Here is a 25,766-nt window from a genome sequence, read left to right on the forward strand (position 1 = left end):
TAGTGTGTATTTACTTTGAAAAAGAAAATCCAGCTGCTTCAAATTTGAGCCAAATGGGCAAAATTTGAAATTAGTTCAACTCAAGAGAAATAAGAATCAATGGCATTTATTAAGAAGGAATTACACCCGTAACATTTCATGATCTTATAGTATATAGTATGAGACTGGTTTGCCTAAAAAGTTTGTCTCATAACTAATATTTAGGAATCTGTTTGCTTACTTGACATGCAGTCACTGTGGGGGTTTGTTCTTATTTGCTGTAAGTTGGCTTGTTCCCAGTCTCCTCACTTTATTGTGCAGTTCGCAGGTCCCAGAGCTTGCTCTCTCTCTCTCGCTCTCTCTCTCTCTCTCTCTCTCTCTCTCTCTCTGTGTGTGTGTGTGTTTTGTTTTTTTGTAATTCCAGCCATCTAATAGGGATGTAGTCGACCTTGGCCGATGGGTGAATGCAATTAACTGTAATCAAGCAGCTGGTAGGACAGAAAAATTGAACTGCTTCCTAAACTAAAAACTACTGTGCTCAGTGAGCTGCTGATGGTTGAAATCTGACGGCACGTATTGAGTCAGTTTTGCGGCCAGAAGTCTGGACTCCACTGTGATCAAAAGGTTTTGACGTTAATTAGGTGGGTCAGGATGATCATTGGTGCTGTAGTATTTCTATTGATTCCCCTGAGGCATCACAGCAGGCAGATCTTACAGAGGGAGTAACACGTTATCAGCACTAGATGGCAATATTCAGCAAGGCACATGGAAGCACTACAGCTGGTCTACAAGACTTTGTGTTGCTGATTTCCCATACATTTAAGAAGTGTGCAGAGGATGGAAGCCATGTCCCTTTGAAGATTATATTCAGTAGTTCAAACAAACAGGATATGAAGAATATTTGCTTTCAGTGACCTGAACATGTGAAACTCAGCACCAGTAAGCAGAATAAAGTAAACCAATGCAGAGAGGGAGAGAGCTGGCAAGTGCTTGAGAGAAGTGCTATTCAATTTCTGTTTTGTTCTTTCCTCAAGTAGCTCCATTTACTGAGCTGCTGTGGTCAGAGAATGTGGTGTGCAATATGTCACAGAGACATTTGTCACAAATGTGCCCTTGCAATAATAGTAATGCAGCTTTTGACGACTCCTGAGCTCTTAGTTTAATTAAATGTGTTTTACTTTTTAAGATGATGCTGTGTGGGTGGCTGATGTGATGGTAGTGTTGGGTCAGTAGTTCAGTTGAAGAATCATTTCAGGCTCTTAAGTTGCCAGGAGTGTGTGCACTGTGCAGGACAGGCTGTGGAAAGATGAGACAAAAGGTTGTGAGAAACACAAAACATAAAAACTGCATTATTTAAGGAAACAAAATAAATGAGTGATGGCAGATGGCTGCAGCCTCTCTAAGGAATAGACCTCAGAGTCTTAGGATCACTTGAACACATGGCCTCTTGTACTTGAAGAGAGTTGCAGCAATGCTTGACTGGAGGAAGAGAGTAATTTGATATGTAAATGTTCCATGTTGATGTAGTTTTGTTTCAGTGGAAATACTTAAGATTTTGATAAGCAATGCTCAAAAGGCAGAAGTGCGTATTTAAAAAAAACAAACAAACAAACATGCAACCACTGCGTACAGGAGATGCTGGAATACCGCTACCTTGATCTTTTAGTTTGTTTGTGCTTTTGTGTGACTTTCAGTGGTGGAAGAAGTATTCAGATCTTTTACATAAGTAAAAGTACAACACAATAACACAAACAAACTAACTGATTGAGGCAGTGGTATTCCAGCAGCTCCTGGGTTCTGCTGGGTAAAATTCCTGTTTTTGTCAATGGAGTCTGGTAGTGATATAGAGCAATGTTTATGGTTAAACAAAAAGGTCCCTTACTCTTTAATAAAAAGGTCAGTCTCTGTAGGAATCATATTCATAATGTTGTCAGACATTTAAAATAACTGTTTGAGCTTGTCAGAGGCAAAAACAAGCTCTTGACTGGATGTACTTTGACATGGACAATTGTCCAGTTAGGTTACATCTCGTCAGATTGCTCGACTAAAAGATTTTTATCCCTCTCAATCATTTACACCCAAAAACATGGGAAAACAAGGCCTAGATTAAAAATTACTGGACTTCTCTTCCTAAAACAAGCACTTTGGAGGACCCACTTTGACGTGGACAATTGAGCACTGGATTACATTGCAACAGCTGTTCATGGTTCACTGTTCTTGGTTAATACTGCACTGATTCCAAAGATTTTTGTCCCTGTCAATCATTTACAGCCAGAAACATGGGAAAATAAGACCCAGGTTCAAAAATACCAGAGTTCTCCTTTAATGTCAGTGCTGTTATGAGCCATAAAAGAATGAAATAGAAGTGATTCCCTTATGATGTGACAAGAGGCTGTTGGAGAAAATTAAGAGAAAAATGTAAAATGGTCAGGAACTTTTTTTGAGAAAATATCAAATATAATGTAATTATGGTTTGGACACCCTTCAGTATTTTAGTTAATTACCTGTGGCTGCAGTAACAGGAGTTATTAATTGAGAATTTATTCCCAAGACCATATGAAAACAACACTTGGACTGCTCTGTGGGCCACATCTTAATAATTGTTCCCTCCACACTCCAGCACTTGTGAGTTAGCTTTTTAATGGTAAACATAATTCCAATCACTGTTTAAAGAATAACAGGCTGTTGAGGGCAGAGTATTGAAGTGTGTCGCCAGCAGAAAATAGTTCCTCCAGGCAAGCTACCACCCCATGAATACAAACCAAACAGTCCACTGCTCCTCGCAACCACAAAGCCATTAAACACCTGATTTGGTACAGAATACAGGAGGAATATTGGAGCAAGCAGCACACTGTCCCTCTGGGCTTTTGTCGGGCACATGGGAAGCGTTTTTGTCCCTGAAATTCAATGATGTATGTGCAGAGGGTTGGAAGTACTGTTTATCAGTCCACCAACACATTAAACTGGACTTTCCATTTCCATTCGTATTTCATTCCAAAATGCTATTCATATTCATGCTCATTTTGAGGTGGAGGGGGAGGCCTGTCTGGAGCACGTCAGGCAATATTTGCAAAAGATAAACAATTCTGAACACAAAAAAATGTTCTATTTTGTAGGCAGATGCCTCATGAAGATTCAAAACTAAGCAGTAATGTGCTTTAGATTGATGCCATCCATCACAATAAGAGAGTGGTTTCTTGTTGTATTTTATCATATCTCGAAGGTAAAATCTACATTGTATATTGGAATTTTTTGTTTGTCAGAATAATTCCAGGTGTAACAGACCAAAATATTTTTGCTTATTTACAAGATAATCCAGCAATGATCTGACATAATACTGCAAACACTGACCTCATCTAACAGCTGATGGTGAATTGATTATGCTGTGTGAATGCCTGAATTGGTCTGTCCATCTCAATCTGGACAGACCATGATCCTCAGTGGCAGCAGTCTGTTTCCAGTCTGCTGAACTCTTTCAACTGGGAATCCTCCATGTTCGCTCCAGATCAATACATGTAATCAGTGTTGATAAATGGGGAGAACGGTGGCTGTTGTTTTCTCAAGGACGTGTTATATTGGCGTTCCAGTGCTGGCAGGCTGTTTTAGCATATCAAGTTTCAGCTGAACCTAATCTAAACTTTATCTCACATAAGAGGGGAGGGAAAAAACTAATAGCAAAGAGGTGAACGTCATAATGTGGTTTAATCTTTGGGGTGTTTCTCATTCTAAAAGCTGTTTCTTGGATTCTGCTTTTCTCTCTCAACTGCTGGACTGCGTGTTTTGTTTATCACATCAGAAATGGAGATGAAAATCAAGTGTGTTATTTATGGTGGAGCATAACCAGCTGAGAAGATGTGTGCGTGTGTGCTTGGGGTTTATGAATTATGGAGAGACTTTGTCAAGAAGTTTGAGCCCTGTTCCCTCATTCTCAGGATGAGGCAATGGCAAAACATCAGTCATGAAATTCAAATAGCTCATAAGGTGGAGGTAAAAGGGAAGAGACCATTAAGGCCAGCAACCCATTGGCTCTCAGAATCTTATTCATCCTCCAACAAAGGCAGAGTGGAGGAGAAAAAAGAACGAAGAGGAAGAAAAGCAACATGAAAGACTTTAAGTGGTTCTGCCTGGTGGGTACTCTGGAGTGGACAGGAGGGAGGGTGATGGAGCTGACCATTACAAAACATCACGAATGCTTTCCTCAGGGCAAATGGATGAGTAACACATTATACTTAAAACAGACAGGGGCTTCAGCATGTGGCCGCTGCACAGAGAGACAGAGCGGTAGTTACAGCACTGATGTCGGAGCGCTGCATGAAGAGATTGTCTGGGGTTGTTGTGACCTGGTGGGTTGACTTACACTCGGGTGGGACAAATGTGTGTTTTGGGATGGGGGGTGGGTCAGTAAGTTGAAGCTTTCTTGAGTCCTCATTTAGGATCATTTTTTGTTGTTTGGGCTGAGAACTACATTATCTAGATATCCACACACAGTTCTTGCCTCGGTCACGGACACTGACGGTTGAATAAAAAGGAGCAGACCTGAAACAATCAGTCAATTAATTGATAAGTCTACTGACAGAAGATTAATCTATGTTTGCTCTTTTCCTTGGTCTTCTGTGATTACAGTGAATATCTTTATTTTTTGGACAAAACAAGGTATCTCAAGATTAATTGAGAAAATAATCAAGAAACTAATTGTCAGGTGAATTCGTAATCATCAACTGCAGCCCTGGACAGTTTTCACTTCAGTCAGACACCAACATGGACGCCTTCTGCACTTCTTTGGACAACTACACAACATCATTGGTTGATTGTAGGCCTATAAATGATTATATTCATTATTCATTTTTTTATCGTTACCAATCTTCTCTCTAAATTAGTTAATCAATTGATTTGTTGACAAAATCTTAGGCTTTGGAATCTTTCCCAAAGTCTAAAATGAAGCATTTAAATTTAAAATCCTAAACACAATCGCAATTAAGATGAAACAACGAAATATTTAGCATTTTAGCTTGGAGAATGACTCAGGCTATTAATCAGTTATCAAAATAGTTGTCAGTTAATGATCAGCATACCAACTTAATGATTAATTGACTGATTGTTTCAGCTCCAGTTGAGTGTTCAAAGGAAAAACTACTTTTATTTACATTTTCCAGAGAGCATATTTTTGTGGCTACACAGATTATGCTTGTCTCTCAGGAATAAATTCAGAATCGGCATAATGTTGCTACAGCTTATCAAAATCTTTAATGGTGTTTTCAGACGTGAGCAAATAGGGAGACAGTGAAGTGGATAATGGATGGGCCAAATTTACTTTGTGTCCCATTAAGCCTGAAATCAATGATTATTTTCTTTATTCTCAATTAATCAAATAATCGTTCTGTCTATAAAACAGGGTTTTTCCTTCCATTGTGAGGCTTAGGCGCTGCACCCAAGCTGTTTTGGACACCACCCAAGCACAACTGCTCACATACCTCCAGCATACACTGCTTTCAAAATGCATCTTCTAAAAAACACTTTGAAGCTCAGGTGATTTCTTCAGCCACAATAAAGCTGGCTTTCACTGCTGCATCATTTTTTTGCTGTGCCTTTTGCAAATATATTCTGCTGAGCATACTTAGCTCCGTGTTTGGTGTCAAAGTGCTGATGTAGATTATATACCTTGGGTGCTGCCACTCCCTCGTTCCAAAGAAGGCACACTGGCTATACAACGCGCTAACGCGTAGGAAATGGCTGATAGTGAGACACTGACATCCTGTAACTAGATGCTTTCATTGCAAAGGTAACAAAACCGAGGTGCATTCACTGTCCTTCTGTGAAGCGGCATAGGATTTTATTTTATTCTTTGATAGCTCTCGCCTTGAGTTTGACACCTGTGGACTAATCGATCAACCAAACTGTAACAATAATTGGTTTTACTCTGTCTGTGTCCGAAGCAGAAACTGTTGGCATGATGTTGATTGTAATAAGGTACAGATTGTACAGTAGCATGTTGCAGTTATAACTCTGTCAGCGGCTGAGCAAGGTTCTACATTGACACAGCCATGTGTAATATCTTCCTCTTTTTCATTAAAGACACAGACATTAAAATTCAAAATTTGGGTCCTGCTGCAGTTTCAAACCGGTAAAAAGTAAAAACTTTTATCTTAGTTGGTTCAGCTAGCCCTCTAACTGTAGGACGTGTCAGGGTCCCTGGACTATAAATCAAATTGCATATCTGAACACTACAGTAACCAAAAAAGGACCAAAATGATGGCTGCTGGGATTTTGTGTGAGATTTCTTTTGTGGCATTTCCCTCTGTTTTCATTAAACACGAGAGCCTGGAGACGAACAATCCGAATCATTATGTTCCTCGTAATAAGTAATGACCTTGCCTGCTCTGGGAGACAAGTGGAACCAAATTATAGCAGAGACCACCATATGACACTGCACAGCCACTGGTATAGACTAAGGGAGGAATTTAATTCTGCTGTTGCATTTATTTTGACTGTATCCCATTCATGTAGAGAGTCAGATTAGAAAGGCGCTTGCTGGCTGAATAGCCTCTCCATCCCAGTGTTCAGCTAGGTTTTTTTTTTTTTCTTCTTTCTGAATTTGGTCTTCAGATGAAGTTGTCGACTTCACGCTAACCAGCTTTGACAGCTTCCCTCATAGAACACCGTCAGAGCTGGAAGCATTATAGTGGATTATACTAAGTCCAGCAGAGCACAGCAATGCTTTCTCATTGTAAAGCGATCCTCCTCCTTTTCTGTCAGTCAACAGTTTGTAGAGAGGCTCTGTGGGGTTAGTTACTGACCACACTGTGATAGCTGCTAAACAGACAGAATGAGATACATTGGTATTGTGTTATGCTTCTGTAGGTTTTAAGAACGCTGGGTAAATTGTAACTGTGAAGTAGTGCTCTTAATGTAGTCAGAGTGTAAACGTCCTGATATTTTTCTAACCCCAACCAAGTTACCTTTCACAGATAATGTAGAAAGTGTGACATTTAACAACTTGGCAGTGGGTATAAAAATCTTCATTGAACATGATCTGGCAATATAACCTTTTAGAAAAAAAAACGTGTCTTTTTAACCCTAAAAGATAACTCCAGTGTTTTTTAACCTAGTCCTTATTTTCCCATGTCTTTGGGTGTAAGTGATTGACAAGGGCAAAAATCTTCAAAATCGGTGCAGTACAGAACAAAAATGGTATACCTGAGCTGCTGCTGCAATGTAATCCAATGAACAATTTCCCAAAACAAGCACTTTAGTGAACACACATCAATGTGTGTTCACTAAAGTGCTTGTTTTGCTTCTGACAGCCTCAGATTGTTGTTATGACTGACTCAGATTAATGATAGGATTCCTACAGAGAGTAGTACCACACAATAACACAAACTAACGGCTGGAGGAGAACTCTCTCTCTTTGCGATGAATCCCAGGTTTAGGTAGATATCAGAACTGGCACAATTTCGGTTTTTACTTTGAATGCTGGTAATTTAAGTTTCTAAGGCCTAACAAACTGTAATTGTTTATGCCAAAGAAGACAGGGTCTCAACATTGTATAAAAACGCAGGAGCCACCGTAGAACTGCCCATCGTTTCGGTTTTTAGTTGTGTTTCATTGGTGCATATTCCCAAACTAATTTGCAATTGATCCAATTGTCATAGACAACCCGGGACTCTCGGGGGGGCCCTGAGTGTCTAGGCCCTGGGGCAGTTTCCTGCTCGACCCATCTAATAATCCAGCCTTGGGTGGGATCAATCAGAATAGTTCGTGTCCTACAAATGAAGACTTCTACATGCGTTGCAGCCAGAAAACATAAGCAGCTCCTTTGTTACTAATTTAAACATTCATTTAGTTTTTATGAATGATTTCTCAACAGAATTGTTACTATCATTGATTTCTTCCCTTAACCTCAAGACTGCCGTTTCTGAGCCTTATTTCAGATGGGAATCTGCTGAAGCATTTCCGTAAGAGCTAAGATACTACAGATGACCTTCAGTCTGCTAATGAAGGAAAGTGCTGATTGCTGTGTGCTGCTGCGCATTGGAAACACCTTCATGTGCTCTGATGTGAATTCTAAAGCGAATATCTAAAAGAACTTTGGAGATAAATTTGCTTTCTTTTGCTTTAATGTTAGCAGCAGGGCTGCAACAACATACTAATTATGACTGACAATTCTCAGAGGTTTTAAATGCTGGTGGATTTGGATATGTAGATGTGCATGCATTTAAGAAGGAGACGGGTGATAAAGCCCTGTTAGCATTAAAGGGTTTGCTCGGATTTAGTTAAGGATTATCTTTTTTCCCTGATGTTAAGAAGTAATTTGTGCAATTTGCTTATTTGGCTTTTGAGGAGTAAATTTTAACACATCTGTAAATGTTGAGTTTGATTGATCATGGCAACTTCTGTGTCATCCAGGATCTACAGACGATGTGTCTAATGTACAAGAAAAGAAAACATGATCTGAATCACAGACATAACTGAAAAACTCTGTAGTGACTTTTCCCATGACCTCAAGGTGTCATATAACTCTTTTTGTTGCGCTGGCAACATGAACTACTGTGAGGAAAAGTTTGTTTAGCACAGACAGGTGTATTCATCTATCTGAGAAGTGAGGTTTGCTTTATGCTACAGTCTGCATTTCATTTTGTGTCTCTGTTTTATTTGAGGTAGGTAATGTCAAGGACATTTTAGTGTAGCGGACCAAGCTTTAAGTCTTTGCCCAAAAGCTACAACTTTAACAATATGTGTAACAAATACTATGTCACTGCCTATACATAGTTCATTTGAAACAAGAGTCTATGAGGCTGCACTTATCTTCTTAGCATGCTAACATGCTATAATGACAGTGCTAACATGTAGCAGGTTGGGATGGGTTGTATTAATGGTATAGGAAGTACACAGGTATGAATTTGTCCTACATTATGGATTTTTACTATAGTGTGCTGACCGCTTTAGGCCTTGCAGAAGCTAAAATACCATGCTATATACTGTTACTGTCTGTACTTTTATACCGTGATATAAATTTTAGGCCACATCACCTAGCCCCAACAGTGGGTATAATATTTTCCATGTTCATCATCTTTGTGCATTAGCATGCTAAAATTTGCTAATTAGCACTAAAGTACAGCTGAGGCTCATTGGAATATCATTAGTTTTTACAGGTATTTTGTCTTAAACCAAAGTATTGGACAAATCTGTATTTTGACATGTCATTAGGGTTCATCAACTGGGAACCATGAATGCCTGGGCCTAATTTTGTGCCAGTTTATCTACTAGATGTCAAGATAGTTTACCAATTAAAAAAGTCAAAGATGATCAATAATGTCAGTCTCTGGTGACTGATCACAGTCCATCCTATATTTGTCAAGATGACGGCCTTACTAAAACCTTACCTGTTATTAGGCTGTTGTAAGTCCAACAATCAAGTCGTCCTGTCCTGCACTAAGTCTTATTTACAAGTCTGGTTTGATTTGAATTTGAAAAGGCTGAATATAAAAATCCCCCTTCTTCCACACTGTCTGAAAATTCAAAGATAAACACTGCAAGATGAATCTTTCATATTCAGAAAAAGTTGCTTCGAATTTTCATGGTGAAAAATGCAGTAAAACATACAGATGTCAGTATGATCACCAAGGATCATTGTCAAACACAACACAGAGGCTGGCAGTTTACCATGTTCTCAACTCTAATGATCCAATTCATAACTCCAAAACCAGGAAATAAAGATGTTAAAGCTGTTTCAGTGTCCTGTAGCTTTTATAGATTCACTTTTCATTGTTTGGAAATGACATTCATAAGTCAGACTGCAAATGTGTGAAAGAATTTGGTTTGGTACATCTCACTTTTAGTTGATGTCCTTTGCAGCCTGGAGAGAATAAAAGATTCATTGTTCATTCTCTGTTCAGATATTGTGCTGGAAATTCAATGGTTTTGACCTTAATACGTGTACCTTTTGAATTCTTTTTCAGATCTTGTTGGTTGATTCTATAGTTTGGCAAAGCCTCAGGCTGTGAAGTTAAAAAGGATAAAAAGGCTCATTATGTATCTCATAATTCTCACTTCAAAGGAACAGAGGTCAAAGTTCTTGTTAAAACAATGGACAAATGGATGTTTTTTAATCAATATTATCAAAAATCCAGTGTCTCATTGTTTTTTAGGTCCTCCTGACCATCTGTATACCATGTGCTTTGGCAGCAGATGCATTCAGCAAGTTTGAAATTGAGATAGAATTGAAAAGCCCACAGCCTCCCTGAGAGTAAATTTTGAGATATGGTTATTATTATGCAGCATGTGCATTGCCTATTTAAAAAATCCCACAATCTGAGCAGAGCTAGACCTAACACTTGCCTTCTCATCATAGGACATACACACGCGCGCGCACACAAAGTAACTTAAGGTTGTTTTTTTTTTTTCTTAGACCCCAGTGCCCTCCCTTCATTTCTGTGACGATCAATTATTAGCCAGTTTATCTCAATGACAAGTGGACCGTCCTCTGCGGGGCTGTGTGTGACTTTTTACAAATAGTGCTGATATGTCTTCTTACGTGGGCCAGCTCACCCAGGGGAGTACTACCACTAACCCGCAGCCTCTTGGCTTAACTCCTCTTACTGTCTGTCAATAGGCACAGGGGAGCAGACCGCCTTCAGAGGATGAAACTGAACCTTAGGGTAGACAGAGCTGCCAGGAGTTCTAACTTCAGTAGTTTGAAAGTTACATGTTTTCATGTAGGCACAGTGCTTCCATGACTTAAAGCTGCACTAATCAATATTTTTTAGATTTAAAATTAATTAAATGATTACATGTAATGTGAAAGGGGTTGCTGAAAATTGTCACCCAACCCTGCAGTTTTAGGCTACATCAGTCCATCCAGATGAGTGTTTTAGCTCTGAATTAGAAAATCTCCATCCATACTAACATTCCTGAAAATGTATGCATTGCATTTTAAGACTGAAATTTATTAGTGTGGATGTAGCCTTAGCCTCTTTCAGCTCATTGTTTTGGTTTAATGGCCCACCTCTCCCTGTTCCCATTCACCTCTTCTCTAGTTGCAGCAGGAAGCTTTCCAGTTTTCCACAAAACTAAAAACAAGCTTCCTGTACACTACCTGCTCAGCACCACTGATGAACATAGAGGAGCATTTATCAGCTGAAAAACCAGATATTTTTTGCAGGTGTAGGTAGAGGCCAAGTCTAATTGCAACTCTAATTCAAAGCTGGTGTTTCTTTGCTAGATGTAGCAGCTGTTTGCTAACACAGTTGTATCAACTTAAGACGTTAATATGTGTTTACAGCTTGTTCTGCTTGCCAAAAAATCTGTAAATACTGCTCTGCTTTACACCATCTGAAGACATCCTTTTATAAAACATTTGTTGTGAAGATTCTAGTGGAAACTTAACTCTGTTCAGATTGTTTATTAGAAACTGAAACATTTCAACCAGTTTTGAAATAAAAACAAAGTTCATCAAAATTCAAATTGAAATCTTTTTCACATCTACAAAGTTAGTAAAATGCCCACTGTGTTGTGATGAATTTTAAAATGACTTATTTATTTTAAAGATTTTGCTCTCCATTAATGATGAAGCACAAATTAGGCCAAAAATGCCCTTGAAAACTTTGCATTGTGTGGGGATGAAAACATAATCCCAGAGGTATGTGAGGAAACATTTTTCTTGATAGTGTCATTGCTTTCTCCTCAGCACTTTAAATCTGCACTCTGACCACTGTGCTTCTTATGTACACCCTGCTGTGTGTGTGTGTGTGTGTGTGTGTGTGTGTGTGTGTGTGTGTGTGTGTGTGGGTTCGGGACAAAACCATAATAGGAGAAATAATTGATGTAAATTAAAATGACAGCACAGTGAAACCTGTATCTGTAGAGGATAAAAACCGACCTCTGCAGGTGTCCTGTGCTGTCTGGACATTGGCAGTGGATCCTTTGGGTCTTGTGGTTTGTGGGGTGGGGCTTCCATGCATCTGGCTTGTTCGGGATCATCCCACAGATGCTGTATCAAATTGGGAACTGAGGAGTTTGGAGGCCAGGTCAGCAACTTGGGCTCTTTGTCATGTTCCTTGAGCCATTTCTGAGCAGTTTTTGTGGTGTGGTGGGGGCACTGTCCTGCTGGGGGAGGACCCTGCCCTTAAGGAGTTCTGTTGCCCGGGGGGGCTTGGTCTGCAAGAGTCTTAAGGTGGGTGGTACATGTCAAAGTAACATCCAGATGAATGTCAGGACCCAAGGTTTCCCAGCAGAACATTGTATTGTAATGCGATGACCAATGTTATTTACTATTCACACCTGTCAGTGGTTTTAATATTTCGGCTGATCAGTGTATACTCGCTAAGTTTACATCTGTAAAACAAGAAAACTTGCACCAGTAACAGAAGAATCTTCATCCATACTGTAAATGTACAGCTGGGGAAGAAAATGTACCATAGATGCCAACTAATCCCAGGTTATTTCTGTGATTGCTTTATTATGGTCTGGAAAACTGTCAGAAAACGGATTGTAGCTCATTATTTTCCAGATTTCGATCTATCTAAGCACTGAATATGGACTGGGCAGTCGCGATTTGAACTAATGCGATTTGCAAATGGTAAAGACTGCGATTACTTTTAGTGTCAGTGGACCTGCCTCACAGTTCACACAGAGAGCACTGCAGGAGTAACAGAGCGACAGGCTGTAAACTTTACAACCAGATCTTGTCTTGAAATGACCAGACAACAAAACTAACTATGGAGTTAGATGCTTGATGAAAACAGAGGACAGAGCGATGAGATGCAGTCTGATTCTCTCCGCTCCGATGTCACGTTCTACCTGCATGCCCGTCCAGACCCGTCCGGATACAGCTAAAGCTGAAACTACCGGTGTTATGACAAGTTAAAACTGATTTGACAGTGTCAACAGGCCAGCAAGAGAGAGAACTGAGCTGTGATCAAAGATGCCAACCAGTCTGCAGTGTTTCCGCTTTTGTAGCAGCGGCCCACTGGGACAAATCTTGTAGATCAGCTGTGCCTGTCAGTCTCCTGTCATCACCCCTCAGTGTATCAGCAATTGAAAAATCACCACAGGTACCACAGGTAGTATGACCAATGTAAAGTTACGGCAGGTTACGTAGTGCTATTGTTTGTTTTGCGAGAATTGTTCTATCAGTTATTGTTAGAATAAATACAATATTGGATTTGTATATTTTCATTCTCATCTTTGGATTTGTGCACAGAGCAGTTAATGTTTCAATGATATCTTAAATAGTGATGCTCCATCACATGTTTTACATGTATATAGTGAATCCTGAACTGAAGTTTGACTTTCAAAATTATATCGCAAGGTAAATCACAATTGCAATATCTGTCAGAAAAATCACAGTTAGATTTTTTTTTTCCCAATATCGCTCAGCCCTGCTGCTGCTCAGACACGGCAGCCCAAGGCCTTAACACTTTCTTCTGAAAAGGGCTTGGCATTTTGAAACCTGAAAGGGAAGTATCCTTGTTGTTACTCATTGTAAAAACCAGTGTGTAATTGCACCAGGCCATTGCAAAAAAGATTAGTTTTTCCACGGTCAAATGTATCACAAGATGTTTGAGGCAGACACTGACAGTGCTGGACAATGCAGTGCTGAAGTTTAGTCAAATTTTTGAGCTTGCAAATGATTTATTTCATCTGACATTTGCCAGAGTGCAGTTATCTACTGTGTTCATGCACACAGAAAAAATCTGGTATTTTTTTAAGGTCAGATTTTAAGTCTTCATTAGGGCTGCACAATTCTTGATAAAATGAGACTCATGATTTTGATTTTGATTTTTCTCACACAATTCACAGAAAACAAGTTTTTAATAGACAAAATATACTACATCAATTGCATTCCCTTTATTCATGCAGACACTATAAACATTACATTTTCAGAAATGGAGCCATAGGGGGAACCCCTTGTGGGTGACCATGGCAGCCATTTTACCCAACATGATAACACAGTGATACAATGATACCATATACAACATTATAAACTGCTCAGATGAAAAGTCAGTGGTTAATTCAGTCACAGTAGGGGTAGGCATCACTTTGGTTCAGGAGATATGATGTAAAATGCATGATTAGGTTGTGGCAGAAAGTGAAATGGTTGTCATGGCCACCGTGAGACATTTTTGCAATGGGTTCATTACTGAAACTGTTCAGGGCTCAACTATATGTATATGAAAAGGTGAACACATCACCTAGATATGACAGTGCTAACTTGCTCATGTTCAGCTGGTATAATTTTTTTTTTATCATGTTCACCATCTTAATTTAGCCTGCTTAACAGAAAGCACAGCCAAGGATCATGGAAATGTCATTAGTTTTTGCAGGCATTAATTTTTACTTTTTGTCATCACACATTGTCGTGGGTGATCATGAGTGTCTGTACATTTTTTTTTTTGGGGGGGGGCAGTAGTTATTATATATTATATTATATTTCAGTCTGGATGAACAAAAGAGAGGCTTCCTCCATATTCCAACTGACCTTCCTCCAGTTGCATTTCTGCTGGTGTTGCTCAACATTTAATGTTGTTGTGTAAGAACAGACCACATAGCAACTAAATACGTAATAGCAGGATAATTGTTTGAGGAAGGCCAAGGGAGGTTGTTAAGTAGTGTTAAGATGAACTGTATCAGGCTCCTGTTATGAACTGCAGCTGGGTCATAGGGACTTCCTGTGTGGTTTTACTGATGTTGATGGCTTTATTTAAAAGGTGATGTTTCAGGTGGTTATACAAAGCTGTGGGGTCACATTTACATATGACTGAGATAGGATGTCATTTTTATCCTTACGTATTTGTTCCTCTTCACCATGACTGAGTTTCTTTGATTCTAAGCCAGATTTTACTCTCACATACATTCATTTATTTCTTCCTCCTCTACCTGTTCCCTGCTTGTTAACATGATATAAAGCTATAAAGTTATACTGTATGTTGACTCAGCCTGAGGAGAACTTGGGTTGATGCAACATATATTCCTGTCAATGCAAATACTGCTACAAGTGGTGTCATGTAAGAGATGCATACTGGCAAGTTAGTGATGTTAATTTGATTAATTGTGCATCCAGGGCCTCAATAATTATGTTGCATTTGTGCTAAATCTGACCTTTACTCTAGGTCATTATACATACAGAAAGTTTCAAAAGTAGTATTTTCAGTCAAAGTCAAATAGTTCCACCACATACTATACAAGTCTACATAAAATCTATATAGGCAGATACATTCTTGATTGAACCTTTAAAGCCTTGTGCTTAATCAGCACCATACTTAGGCTTCTAATCAATGTAAAGGTGGGTGGAGAGGACCAGTCTGCCTGACAAATTACAGTGTGTGAGTTGTGTGAGCTGTGCCTGGGCTTCAGAAATACCTCACAGCCGCTTGGTCTCCTGACAGGCTTCACTCATGAATTACGCAGCTGTCATCGCAGCGCTCTCTGGAGAAAAAAGTTCCTGCTGGGATGTCGAGAGTTTGCATCAGTTGTTTGTTCTCGCAGACCTTGATAAAAAAGCTCATCGCCTTCACCTCCTTCTCTGGGACTGTACTTTAAAACGTAAATGCCTTTCAAGTCTGGGGTGTGTGTTTTGGATTTAAATATAGTAGCAGAACCTGCCGTGGTGTGAATAGTTGGCTGCCTTGCGTCCTGAGATTTCATCACTTTGATTAAGTTTTGCGTGTTGTGACAGCATTTCGTGATCGACAAAGGCAGCGTACATAAGCCCCCGCCAACCATGTCAGTCACCGTTGTCAGTTACTGTCCAGATTCCTCATTGTGGATCAGGCCACTGATGCCTCATTCAGTCCACGTCAGTGTCTTTTGGTCCTGAGAGAGGCTCCATAATAGAAAAGCAGAAACTGGGGCACCCATGTTTCAGAAACCCCTTAGTGTGTATGTGTGAGACTCAGGCCACATCAACTATTTATGCTCTGCAGACCGCAACCTCATTCAGGCATACGTTCAAAGGGAAAGTAACTAGCAGTCATTATACAGCTTGTACTCATTATGCAGTATTGTACATTGATCCTTCTTTCATTTGCAGGATGTGTACCAGTTTGTATATTAATTAACACTGCAAGATACTTGGAAAGATTGGAGATTTTTAGTAATGTATCATACTGAGCACGCTCAATATGTCATCTGCAAAAGCAGGTCAATTTTTAAAGGGATTATTTTTCTAATCATAGTGGATAGATTTGTGATATAAGCTGGAATTAGCAGAGCTTTCTGTTGGCAGGAATTCAGATTTTAGGTTAAGTATGCTTATGTGTGTCCTGTACAGAAACTCAGTAGATAAGAATAATGTTAAAATAATAAAGATGTGTTCTACGATTTATATACTACTTAATAAAACTTTGGATAGATGACTGTAAGATGCTCTTTTCTGTAATTCTTTAACAATTCAACTAATTGCTTCAACCTGAGAGAATTAAAGCTTTTCACATGCCTTTAAATCTTCTGCATAGAGCAACATGCAAAGAGTTCTCCCTCTCACCGGCAGCACTTTGCATCGTTAATTCCTTATTGTGTAGTGAACCTCATGACCCCAAACACCAGTCTAAAATAAGTGATGCAAAGGAAACAAAGGTGTGTCACTTTAATTGTAGGTTATTGAGCAGTATGTGGTTCCAAAGGTAGTGGTTTTAATTACCAGACATTGTGTGAGCACAGGACGTCAAAGTCCAATTTGTTAATTTGATATAGCGTTGACTTAAGTTTAAGAACTTTAAAAAATTACCTGTAAAAATCCAAAGTGTTTACTGAAGAATTAACTGTGATGGACACAAGCTGGAGTTTTCTACTTTTTGTTTATTATTGTCGTCACCACCACCTCCCACTACAACCTCAGTAATAAACAAAAAGTAGCATTATCACATTCCTCACAGTATCAGCAAAAACAGAGTTTATAAGCTTCATAAAAGTAGAATTCATGGCAGAGTTGTTGAATTGGATTACATTAGGTAGTTCAGTGGTATAAGGCTGGTAATCAAGTTAAAGGATGTTCAGAACAGTTACAGACACACAGGCAGGAGGTAAAGCTTGAACTGGAGAGGAGGACGAAACAGCCGTCACCATGACACCAGTGTTAGGCTTCCCACGGAAACCATCACTGACATGCAGCGCTTGTCAGGGTTTGTGTAAACATTGTTGGGCCTTTGTTCCCCATAACATTACTGACAGAAGCCTATGGTGGGTTAACTGGTCTTAATTTCAGAAATTAAATCTGCCAAGGCAGAAGAACATATATATTTTAAATTTATATCTGCTAGTCAAAATCCATAAGTGGTGAAGTGTTAAGGTTTTGTATGAGAATAAAATGTGTAAAACTTGAAGTGAGGCAGAGTTTCTCCACAGACAATGTGGGTGTGGGACCAAAAAAAACCTTTGACGAAAACAAAACATTGAGAAGCTATCCTTTCACACCATTAACATCCCCTGATAATCCTGTTTTTTGTGATGTCCAGTGATTTAACCTCTCACCTTACTGCAGTGATGCACAGGGTTAGTCCAGGCTCTGGACTAACCCTGTACATCATGGCATTATGTTGTCTTGTGACCATGATATCTCTGTAATGCCTTGAGGGAATTCCTTCAAATTTGGCACAAATGGACTGGACTTGGACGCAAGGATGAACTAATTAGAATTAAGTGGTTAAAGGTCAAAGGTCACTGTGACAGTAAAATACACGTTTCTGTGCGCACAGCTGTAATTCTTGTTGTAAACATATTTCCAGGCTGACATTTAAAGTACAGCTGTGTGGAGCCAGACAGATCAGCTCTTAAATCTTGTCAGTTTTTTTTTTTTTTTTTCCCTCTCTCTTTCTTTACTACTGAATAGGCTGTAAGTATGTATCTATGGCATATTGGTCCATCTACATCTGCATCCATCTACATGGTAACATTATTACTGGAGATTGCAGTAGTTTAATTTACTAATCTGTGAAGAAATACTGTGACTTTAATGACTCATTTTTTTCTCACTTGAGGAAAGCCTTGGTTTCCACTTACCCACCTCTTACACAAAAACAAAACATTTTTAGTTTTATTGAGCTGGTTTGAGCCTGTGTCAGATTTTTGAGTCAAAACATCTACATGTTCATCCACTTGCCATGTCTTTAAATGTTATTGGATTAAACAATGATGGTGTTCATCCTTCTCCCACTTCAGTCATCACAAAAAACCAGAAGGACAGTGTGAGAAAAGATAGTTACATTTAGTGTAACGCTTGTTTGAGGAGCGCAGTGAGGTGAATTCATTTTTGTCAGGCAGCAATTTTTGTTGAATGGGACCTTCTGAGAACTGTTGAATTGTGAATGCAGTTGAGGGCATGTAGGTTTATGAACATTACACGACACCATCAGGCACTCCATCCCCTCCTTATTAAGAATCACAGAGTGGAGTAGCACAAAACCTGAGCTTGGCCTGTTTACCCTGAAGTGCTCCTATTTTTCAGACAGAGCATGACATGATTGGTGATTCACATGGTGAAATCTGGGTTTTGGATAGCTATTAGTTTGTATTGTTGACAACAGTTTATGTGAAGAAGAGTGTGAGAAATGACAATGTCGCTGCTCAGGCAAGTCAGAGTTTCTAAACCCTTTCAGCTGCTGCCTCCTGTTTAGGACATTTTCTCTCAGCCTACAGTGTACATTTAAATAGCTGCACTTGCAGAATTTCTTGAATCTCAGGGGACAACTTATCTCACTAACAAAGCAATAGGGGTCTACTTTGAGATTAGATTTTGCTGTAATTTAAGAGATTGTGCTGTTTTGTAGTGTAACATGTTTACGTGGATGATGGATGCTTTTCACTCGCCCACTGTCCTCATCAGGCCCTGTCTGTCCTGCAAGGCAGAAATGCTTTCTCAGCTCCCTCATGCACACTGTGCTCCTCCTAAAAAAGCTATTACTTCATTGTCCTTGATACCAAGAGGGAGCTGCAAAAAAACAGGAAAAGCTTGGGTTTTCCTGGGGCTAATTATACATTAAGTTCAAGTCAAATGGCCCCAGGAGCCAAAGACATTACAGAGTATGAGGGGGTTATGGGAGGTAGGGTGGACTGCATTCTGCCTCTAGAAAGACTTTAATGTTGCATCTTGAAATATAGATTTTTTTTCTTCCACACTAAATCTCTGTCTCTTGTGTTAAAGCCTTAAGAAGGTCCGAAGTTAGAGACAGCAGTTTTCTGATTCCCCACAAAAGTTGCAAACTTGCAAAAAGTTGCTTTTAAGGAGTGAAGGTTTTCCAAATTAGAAATGTCAAGACAATTGTGTTTCCACTGGTGGCTGACCTGGTTATTGTAGATGGTACTGTACAATGATGCAATGCTGTGATTCATGATCACTGTGATGTGGGACAGTGTCATTTCATCATGTGGCAGCTCCAGTGTCAAGGTAGAAACTAGACTCTTTTATTGATGCACTCACTGTGCAAGATGCCAAAAAAATCAACAAATAACACAATAACAACAATATCCTACTTGCCATGTTTACTTTATGAAGACCTCTATACTTGTCATACAGAATTATGACCTCTTATGGCTTAAGTGCTAGTTTCCTTTAAAGGATGATGCCACCAATATTTGGTCTTTTTCCTATTTTTAACAAACCCCTAAAAAGGAACAGCAAAGAATTGATCCTGCAAAGTATTGTATCCAGAGCCTGATGTGTCTTATTCCTCTGTGCCACAGAGCCATTGTCCAAAAACACAGGCAGTGATTGAATATAAACATGGACAGCCTGTCTCCACTTCCTCCCACTGTACAAAAATGAGGCTAAAAACTATGAACACTTGAACATACATCAGTGTATGTCTCAGGAACGCAGTATCTCCTGGCCATAACTCAAGAATTAATACGTTAATCATGACACAATTCACACAAATCTCTAATAGGTTAAGATAATGAAGTGACCATCTTGACTGGTTGGGGGAAGCAGACAACTGTGACATGGTGATTCTAGGTACTGATGCTCAAATACTCAGAAAACTCAAGTTGATTTCTCTGAGATCAAACATCCACAGGAGCCTTTGAACAATGGTGTCTATTCATGCTGTGCTACATTCTACTGAGCATGCAGTTTTCTGGTTATAAGAACCATTTCATTATATTACAACTGAAGATGAACTCACCTTGTGATCATATGTTGCAGTCATTTGTTGACGCTCATTGACGTTACCTGGTACAAAAACTATTTCATGTTCTGTCATTCAGTGGTATTTGTGGAGTCTGAAGGCCCTGTGATGGTCTTTTCATGGGATTTGTTGACATTAAAAAAAAATTACAAGATGACCTAACTTATCCTTTAAGTCACTTAGCTCATTATAGATTCATCAGGAGCATTATTATTCTTAAAGTTCTCACTTTGTAGTTTTTGTGACCTATAGAGAGATTTCTGGGCTGTTGTTGAGCCTGTTTTGCAAGTTAAATAAGAGCTAATATTTGAAAAGCATCTGCAGTGAAATGAAGGAACCGCTTAATCAACAAAAGCAGCATGCCTTAAAGATAGAAGGGACTAAAGTTATCAATTTATTGACTGGGCTCCATGACAATCAATACCATCCCTCCACCCTCAGCTCCCCTTCGCCTATAGGTGACCATTGATCAAGGCGAGATAAAGGGTGAATGGGCGGATTAGGGTGATTTCACAGATTGGTGAATTGCCAATTGAGCGTATAGCTCTTAAAGACACAAGCACAGAGAGAGAGAGAGAGAGAGGCAGCCTCAGATGGGTCACCGAGGTTATCGTCCACTAACTCTACCTTTTATAATAATGGCTGCTTATGCACAGAGGCTCATACCTGCTGTTAGGATTTTTTTTATCTAAAGCCCTGTACTTGAGTGGTGGTGAGACAGTGCATGTACAGCTGAAGTGAGAACCTAACAGTGTTAGTGAAATTGCTCTATTACTAAAATGACTATTATCTACAAGTGAGTTATCTCCCTCTACTAAAGGTCATTGTGACTGTGTTCATAATTTATTAAATGTGTTTGAAGATATGAGGATGACCCCCAACAGGTAGTGTAATATCTCTTTAGACTCTTTAATTAATTCTGTTATGTTGCTATAGCATGTTGACTGGCCCAATTACACCCCTCCCTATTTACAATTAAGGAGCGTTTAACAAGTATTTGGTTGTATATGTAGTAAGTAGTGTATGCTGCTTTCCCACCATTTTTGAGTTTACATTACCAAAGAGCCCTTGGAGACCATTGAGGAGATTGACTAGTTTCTTTCTACTGTCAGCAAGCTGTAACTCTCCATCACGTTAGAGCTGAGTATTGGCCTCAGGGGAGCGTAGTGGTCAATGAAGCTTTGAGTCACATATTAAAGGTCTGCATGGTTGCAGATGGCTTTACTGGTCTTCGGCAGCTTAAAAGCCCAGAGAGCCTGTGGAGAGAGCTGTTGGTTGTGGATGTGAATCAACTTCTTCTTGTTGGCTCATTTGTAGGAAAACCTGGGAATCAACATCATTAATTAAACTGTGGGGGATGATGACCTTTGCCAAGCCTTCATTACAGGAAGCAGGATGGATATTTCGATTGTCATGCAGTAGCTTCTTACAGGGAAAGATGTGTTTGTTTTTGTTAATCCTGTGCTTGACATCTGCACCTGGTTCCCTGATTTCCTCAGCATTTACATTGGGGCATGTTGCCACTGATCTGTACAAAATAATAAAAGGTCAGAGCAGACTTTTATACTAACAAAGAATCAATAAAAAGTTGGACACATTTTTATTCAAGTTTTCAGTGCCGTTGAAAAAACATTTCATGTTGATCTCAAAGGTGTCTTTCCTTTCAAAGGCAGTTTTTGCAATAATTCAGTGACATCTTTTGGGTTCACTTGGGGCCAATTCAGCTGCTTGAATGTAAATTTCAGTGGCGCACACTGAAATTGGGAGGCAGACAACTAAGAAGTGGTGTAAAACAATTTCAGAAATGGCAGTTTTTCAGGGGGCGCCCCTGTAGCCAAATGGTTGGGGTGTGTACCACATGGGCTCATGTGCCCTAAGCAGCTGGTCCCCGGATCGTCTCCCGGTTCGGTTGGACCTTTACTGCGTGTCATTCCCCTGCTCTCTCTCCCTGTTTCCTGTCTCATCTCCACTGTCCTATCCAAATAAAAAGGTGAAAAAAAAGAAATGTCAGTTTTTCACAGTAGGATATCAAGTTGATCATCGTTATTAGGCTGTTTCTATATCTGGTCATCTGCATAACCACACTGATAGAAGACCTTGATAGAAAAACAGTTTGTGAAAATACACCACACAAACACTGAGAGGTTGTAAAACAAAATAAAAATCTGTCATGATGAAAGCTAAAGTTTTTCCTCTCAAAGTTTTCATCAGATGTTTTCCATAATTTTTCAGAAATCTTCTGCAGATAACAATACAGATACAAGACTTAAATCCCACTTGTAAATCCTAGTGAATGTGGCCTTAAATCCTCTACTAAGACCTAGTATTATATCTAACAGACAACACAGTGGTGCTATTCTGATTTTCCATATTTAGATTAGTTTTCTGTACATGTGATGTCTTAAGCATGTCTGTCTTGGTAGGGAGATCTCTCCTCTTTAGCTAGTTTTAATGTGCATTAATTCAACCATAAGTTAACTAGGCCACTGGTTATTGTTTGTGAATGACACAGCAGTTACATCTCTAGTCTCATAGTGCAACACAAACCATAGATTTATAAAATGTCCCCTGCTGATGGAAAAAAATGACATCTGTCCTCTCATCCTGCATGAGTTAAAATAATATTCAAACAAACCGTTATCGTCTGTCTCACAGCATTATATATCACTACCAGTCTCCATCGACAGAAACAGTAATTTCATCAAGCAGAATACAGCAGCCTCGATCTGTTTGTGTTGTTGTGGGGTATTTTCTACTGATGTAAAGGATCTCAATACTTCTTCCACCACTGAAAGTCACACAATTACACAAACAAACAAACACATCGAAGCAGCTGTATTCCAGCAGCTCCTGTGTTCTGCAAGGTAAAAGTATTGTTTTTGCAAATGGAGTCTGGTGGCAATATACAGCAGTGTTTCTGGTTGGGGAAAAAATAATTTTCTCTGTAGGAATCCTATCCATAATGTTGTCAGACACTGTCCATAGATTTTTGTCCCCATCAATCATTTACACTCAGAAACATGGGAAAATAAGGCCTAGGTTCAAAAATACCAGAGTTATCACTTAATGGAAAAGCACAATGATTTGCATTTTCTTTTGCCAGTGTTTTTGAAATTTGGTTGGAAACATATTCTGCATAGTGATTGTCCATTACCATCAGTGGTCACGTAAAGAGCAGGCTTGATTCTGGTTGGTAGTGTGTAGATCTTTTTCTTTCCATTTTTCCTTACAAAAAAAAGATTTTCTGAGAAAATCTGAGTAGTAGAAATTTCAGGATTACACTGCAAAGACAAACGTAAGAGGACAAAGGGTTGTGATGCTTTGATTTATGGGAAAGACAATAAACTACAAATCGTTTGTGAGACACAAAATGCAGTGAGTTATGTACAGTCTGCAACCACTGAGCTGATTGTTTTCTGACTGTTCATTTTAATAGAGTTATTTTAGCTGCAGAGTCTGTCTTTTTTCACCAGTGCTGTATAATGCATCATATCCTTTTCCCCTATAAACTCATAATACCGGTGTCTGTGCCACATCTTGGCAGCTCTGCGTAAGCTCACTGTCTGACAGCTCTGCACTACAAAACCATGATGTTGAGACATTCATCAGGGCCGGGGAAAATATTGTTTGACTAACAATAACAGTGTTTTTATTGATTTGCTGTCGCTGTGAGTTGCTGCTTATGAGAAACAGCACCCGCTGAACACAAAACCTACACATGCACACAAACAGAAATGTACATTCAGCTGCACATCCACACAGTGTACACACACTTCATAGAGTTCAAAGCTCTGTAGTTCTTTGGTTCTGATGCTGTTCTGCTTGTCTTTTTTTTTACTTTTCATGAACTACAGTGATAAAATATGGCAGAGCTCAGGTAAAAACCACTGCTGACTGAATGTTTGATGGCTCTGAATTATCTCTTGGTTTAATCCTAAGGAATATCAGATGGGAGCTTCTACCTGTATGTGCTGAAATTGAATTAATTTGAGGAAGTGAGTTCGCTGCAGTTTTGGTGTCCTCAGGTGCATCTAACTAGAAGGTGATGATTAAGACGTTAAAGTGCAACTTTTGGAGAAAACTTAAGTATGTGTGGGATGAAATATAGCACCATTTTACTCAGTAGCAGTTTAAAAAAACAAAACAAGGATGTATGTTTCTTTTTTCCATCTTTCTTTATGCAGCTTGCTGAGAATTATTGCAGACACTCTGGTGTCATTTTGAACTCAAACTTATGGCTGTTTGTTGCTCTTCCTCTCTGTCTTTAATACAGGTGTCCTGAGGTCCAGTCCCACCTTCATCACTCACTGGCAGCTTTTTCTTGTGACACAGTTCAGTTTCACGACAGATTACGATTCATCGGGTGAGCTAGTTTTTGCTCCAGGTAAGCTGCATTTTGTGTCTTGGGGTATACATTTTCGTTATGTGGGAAAAACCACCTGTTATCATAACTTGGAACTTCTCACACATTAGTCCAAGGTGGTACCATTATTGTAGTAATTTAAGTAGCCTCAATTTGTTTGAGTTTTGTTGTGGTGTAGTGGTCCAGTAAAAAGTGACACTGTTTATATCTGCTTTCCAATTAGCTGAATCTATTGTATAATAATTATCATTAGATTTAACGTAAGACAGAAATGGTGGCTCTGCAGCCATGTTGACACATGTAGTTTTTACCAAAAAGGTCTTGTCAGAAACAGGCCAATTCTGTGATAAGAAATGGAAATGTTCTACCTCATTATTTCAGGATGACTCTGAGGAAGGGGGGAATGTAAATATTTGCATTTTTTCTACTTGAACTCTGGACATTACATGGGAGAAATGAAATAAATGAATTGATAAAAATGTCACCATAAATGAACAATATTACACTGACAATTCACTTTTAAGCTTGACAAAACTTGACCCACCATACATACATCTGTCCATCTCTCTTTACTATATAATTATTACCATTACCATGCTTTTGCAGTTGTTTATGTCAAACTTAACTCATCATCGCTGTTGATTCATCTTGCGGAGGCTGATTCTCTGCCTCACCTGTCTGCAGCCTGTCTCCACACAGCAGACACCTGTAAGAAAAACAAAAAACATCCAGCTTGTCTGACTCCTCAGTGTCTCCTCATGGCTCCACTCATATTACACTTAATGAGAACGCGCCACCAGTTGTCCACAAATGAACATCATAATGTCATTCCTTTATGGGGCGGTGTGGGTTGGAGAATTTGGCTCGCACCACCTCTGTCACTCAGGGGTTTATTCATCATCACCATGATTTCCCGGGGCTGTCAGTGTGTGTGCCGCTGAAATGGCCCGATGGCATGAGGAATAGGTCCGCTGTCGAGTCTTATGTCACCGTCAGGCCCACAGCTGCCGTCAACAACACTCCCAGGAAACATTCATTGTGCAAACATTTTGAAGATGTAGGCGCCTCAGTGGAGACATTCGTCTTATCAGGCTGTTTCGAATTGAGACTGACGGGGGGAAAAAAAGGTCTATGGTAATAATTTTGTCAGAAATGTGCATTGCCTTAAATTCTCCCCTTGCCTCATAGCCCTGAAAGTAGTGATACATGTAACAATAACAGCATCTATGAAGCTAAAAATTGATGCTACCTTAACTATTTTTGCTGCAGAGATTCAGCAGTTTTGCCCATTTGAGAAAAAAATTGAC

The 25,766-nt window shown here is 39.4% G+C and overlaps 1 protein-coding gene across 1 annotated transcript in view; it reads left to right on the forward strand.

Annotated features, from left to right (window-relative positions):
- LOC108894325 (multiple epidermal growth factor-like domains protein 11) overlaps positions 1 to 25,766 on the forward strand; it is a 114,517-nt gene that overhangs the window by 1,382 nt on the left and 87,369 nt on the right. The window contains exon 3 of the mRNA XM_018692969.2: positions 24,370 to 24,480. The gene's annotated coding sequence lies outside the window, so the exon portion shown is untranslated. The remainder of the gene's footprint in view (positions 1 to 24,369; positions 24,481 to 25,766) is intronic.

Source organism: Lates calcarifer, linkage group LG2 (assembly GCF_001640805.2).
Source record: "Lates calcarifer isolate ASB-BC8 linkage group LG2, TLL_Latcal_v3, whole genome shotgun sequence".
Lineage (NCBI taxonomy): Eukaryota > Metazoa > Chordata > Actinopteri > Centropomidae > Lates > Lates calcarifer.